Source organism: Choloepus didactylus, chromosome 8 (assembly GCF_015220235.1).
Source record: "Choloepus didactylus isolate mChoDid1 chromosome 8, mChoDid1.pri, whole genome shotgun sequence".
In the NCBI taxonomy this organism is placed as follows: Eukaryota; Metazoa; Chordata; class Mammalia; order Pilosa; family Megalonychidae; genus Choloepus; species Choloepus didactylus.
The window spans coordinates 93,338,092-93,342,886 of NC_051314.1; the positions used below are offsets into that span (position 1 = coordinate 93,338,092).

Here is a 4,795-nt window from a genome sequence, read left to right on the forward strand (position 1 = left end):
ATATATATATATATATATACACACACAAGGGTGTGTACTTTATCTGTAGCTCTACATGCATTTTATACACAGCTACAGATATGCACACACATACATATATACACACATGGTTGGGAACCTCTGCATGTGTGTACAAAGTTGTAAGCACATGTCTGGGAAGCGTCAACACTGCAAGACACTGGTCAGATTCTTCTTTACTCATCACTGGCTGCACTTGTTCCCCTCACTTGACCTTGATTACATAAATGGTTTGATACTGTCTCTGACCATGATCTAGACATCAGCAGCTGACATGCCTCGGACAGAACCCTTCTTAGCATTGTTTCTAATTCTTTTTGAGTTTCATCTTCCATCATTCTAACGTCTTCCATTGTCAGATCAATCCACTTGTCAATCCAACAAAAAAGCTGGCAGTGAAAGTTCATAAACATCCTTTTTTCTGGCTTCTGAATGAAGTTTTCTACTTTGTTACGTGTCCCCACCACTTGAATTTGATGCTCACCAGCTTATAGTCACACATTTTTGTGTAGTCTGGGTTGTGTGCCAGCAGCTTCTTCCATTGGGTCCCAAAGGGCCTCTCTTGGTCTTGACTGATTGGAATAATGCTGAGTCTTCATCAGTTTTGTCTTCATCAGTCTGCTGGTTCAACTTGACTTCGATCTGCAGTATCTATGTGGACGATTTTGATGGTTTTCCATGTGTTAAGATCTAAACCGTGCACATTTTCTAATGCTCCCAAGTCTGGTTTGTGCCATGTTTCAATTTTAATGAATTCATCATCTTTCATATATTCATTTGTTACAATTGTTGGACAGTAGGGGTATACATTCCAGGTTTTTTCATGAAACACCAAGGAACCCTCAAGAGCAGTCATCCTCACAAATGCTGGAACTTTGCTCTTTAGGTGATAAATTTTGTGTGTATACTGTCTCTTTTCTCCATCCTTCTCATAAGGTTCATTTTTTAAGACTTCGTTTCCTTCTTCACCACCAGGTTCATTCTTAATAGCTTCAGCCACAGAATAAAGCTGTCCAACCAATATTCCTGAACATGGCAAAACCACAAGGAATTCCTTAATCTGCACCATCTTCCAAAACCCCCTTACAGTGCTGCCATTACTGCCGCCGCTGCCGCTACCGCCTCTCTGTCCAAATAGTTCTAATAGTTAACAATTAACACATTTAAGAGGAGATAAATGTCCTTATGTGTATGAAATATGAAAGTATTTGAGATTCAGTTTGCATGGCTTGTTTAGGTGCTTATTCCCTGAGCTTTGCCAGCCTTCCAGGCCCTTTTATACTCTACTTTATGGGAAGGATCAGTATTTCCACACCTGCACAGTTCAACTCTTACCCTCCTTCCAAACATACAGCATTAATAAGAGATATGTAACAGAATAGCTCATGAGTGCATGGGGTCCTGTCTACTAGTAGAATGAGTTATTAGGATTGACCTCTTTCTAAGAGGAAGTGGCTTTGGGGGTCTGCCTGGGGCTTGGTTAATACTAGTCTTACAAGGCACCAAAAACCTGGAAAGAAGTCCTGGAAATCTCATGGGCCCCTCATGGAACCTGGGACCAGGATCTCCACAGCTGAACTTCAAGGGAGGTCAAAATTTATATCGTTTTCCTGAGAGATCTGAAGGAGTGTTATGGAGTGATCAGTGTTCATTGGAATGAAGTCCCTAGACTTGACCTTGCTCAACCTGAACCCTGAAGGCAAGTTATAGTTCTGGTGGGCCTTAGGGAGGCTGCTGAAATAACCTATCAGACGTTATGCTCTGTGGGGCAGTCTCTGATATTCTTTCCTGATTGATTAGTGATATTGATCCACATTTGACAAGTATTTTTATTATAAATTCCCCACAACCAAATCATATGTGTACAATGATAAACACACATTTATACGCATGGCATATATTTTTATATTTATTAGTTGATTATATAGATAAATAAATATACTTAAGAATATTCACTTATTGAGAAAATGACTCAGGATAAAACATCAAACTAGCCTAAGAATAAAGTGGGCTTTTAGTTGTTGTTAAAAATGTGTATGTCATTTCATATGTGTGAGAGAGGATGCGAAGGAGGGAGCAAAGGAGAAAGATGAGAGAGAGAGAGAATTATGTGCTGGCTACATTTATCTATATAGAACCAGACAATGTTATAACTAGAAAGGGTGTCTATGACCTAATCAACCCCCCTCATTTTATAGTAGAAGCAAAAAGCTTCAGAGTGGTTTGTGATCTGGCTATATATTTTATTTTCTTGGCCTTTTCAGTGTGGGAAAATTTCAGTGACTATGAGAGTAGGAATGGTAAAAAAAGAAATGATCAAAGCAAGTTGGAGGACCTAATTTTTTCCTCTGAGTGACTTTTGCAATTCAGTAATAAGGGTATGTATATTTATATTAACATTGCCTATGTTTAGTATACTGTTCTCATTTTCCTCCTTGGATGATAAGCTTATTTAGAACAGAGGTAAAGCCTGTTTACAACCAGGGAACCTCCTCTGCACAGTGCTGCATCTTCCCAACCAAATGTTTATTTATGAGTCAGGGAGAAATAAAGATGTTTTAGGCAACAAAGACCAAGAGTCCACAATTTGTGACTTGTTCTTCTTAAAACACAGGTATATGTCCAATATTCTGTGCATTTTGGTCACATTTTTCCTTCATTATTTCTTACCCCCTTTTTCTCTCCATATTCTCTGTCAAAATCCTGCTTATTTTTAAATGCACAATGTAAATGCCAGTTCTTCTGTGATGTCTCTCCAAATACCCCTATAGGATTTAGTCTTTTCTTTGTCTATATTGCCAGCTTCTACCCTGTATTGTATTAGCTATTCACATCTCTATCTCATCTATTAAGTCACAGTGCTGCCTCTGGAACTTACGGGGGATTCAAAGGCAGGGCTCTGGGGAGATGGAGTGGATGGGGTTTGGGACCCTCATTGCTACTTTAACCACAGATGTGCTCAGTTTTTGTTTTATATATTGGGGAGGCCCAATACAATTTCATTTGATAAAAGAATTAAACTGCTAAAAATCAGGGTTCAAAAATCACTACCAAAACTTTAAATTACTTGAAAGATTATTTTATTAATTTCTGTGTTGTAACAGCTTGAAATGAAAAATTTTCTAATAAATGACTAAATCAATTACCCAAAGAGAGAACTTAAAAGAGCTGGATTGCATTTTTTCTTAACACAGTGAATAAACTCAGTATTCCTGCTTGAATGCCAGTCGTTTTGAAACTCTGAACTAAGAGTGACAGAATCTCCAGTGTTGGTAGGAGCAAGGAGAGGGGAGGATGGGAGCAGCAGGGGAGAGGAGAAAGACTTGGGGCCCTGGAATTGATTTATGGAGAAGGGTGGTGAGATTTTATGGAGTGGAAACTAACAGATGGTCTATACTTTTTTCCTTCCCACAATGACCCCTCCCTGGGCTACTCCTGAAATATATATTCCGAACTGACACAAAGGGGAAAAGTTCTTTGGAAGATCTGTTGAAGTCATATGTAAATAGCACTTGGGTGCCCAACACAATGACAAGTCTCAGCATCCCCCAGTGTCCAGATTCATAGTTGTGGGTATTGTGGGTGATGAGTTTTTTATTCTTCATACAAAACTGTCTTACCAGGAACGATTTATCTGAGGCTTGGGGAATCACAGGTGTGCTTTTTAAGCTTTTAGTCTAGACAGAATGTGGGAAAGCCTTCGTCAACCTCCTTCAAATTCATTTCCATGAGTCATGGGTCGATTTCTTCCAAATCCATTTAACAAACCACAATCACGAATGTTTTTCTTTTAGGATCCAGGCATCTTTTACAAAAGCTTTTTTGTTTATACTTCAGCCTGCTTAAATATATCACTAACTTTAAATGGAATGCATAAAATATGTACTGTACTCCTTTGAGCCCTTGCCTTAATTGGTTAATTTTGTTTAAAATGTAGAGCAGATTTGTAAAAATACAATAATACTGATCCTAGAACTTGAGGTTGAAAGGACTTTAGAAGTCATCTAATCTAAATATCTTTCAATGCAGGAGTAATATATAATAATGTAATGCTCACATTGTGGCATTCTTTGTTGGAAAACTCTTGCTTAATAAAGCCCAGCTACCTCATAAGACAGCCCATTTGTTATCCAGTGCTATTTGCCAACAATTTTTTCTTCATTTCAAGTCACAATCTGCCTAAAGGAATGATGCTACCACTGATCAGTTCTTGTTCTACCTTCTGGGAACCTGCAGAAGTGTAACCTCTCTTTAGATAAATCCCTTAGATATATGAAGATGTGTATTATGTCCCCTGTTAAGACTTTTCTACATTAAAAATAACTGATTTTTTTGGGTAAGATCAGATAGTTCAAGGGATTCAAGTGTTTCAGTTTTTAAACAAGATATAAATTAGAATAACATGTAAGTAACACTATTAGCCATTGAGTTTTTTTTTTTCTGCTACTGAATACTGAAGTATTCTCATCTTCTTCTAGGAAAATCCACCCATTGCCACTCACACAGAACTTGCCAACATTTTGTGTGTATTTGCACATATTCTATCCATTGCCTCTCTTCTCACCTTCTCAAAGAATTTCTTTTCTCTCGGACTAAATAAGCCCTGGAATTGAATTATTTCCTCATTCCATCTAATTCATCAGGCCCAAATAAGAAAGTAGCAGTCTCTTTGCCACCATCAAAAAACAACTTCTCTTTTGAAGTTCATGTCATTTACTTATATCACTGTCTTCCTATTGTCAATGACATCATCTACTTATTTCTAGGAACTTCTCTT

At 37.9% G+C, this 4,795-nt stretch overlaps 1 pseudogene; it reads right to left on the reverse strand.

Annotated features, from left to right (window-relative positions):
* Window positions 1–273: 273 nt before the first annotated feature.
* Window positions 274–1,087, reverse strand: LOC119542987 (annotated as a pseudogene).
* Between the last annotated feature and the right edge of the window lie 3,708 nt (window positions 1,088–4,795).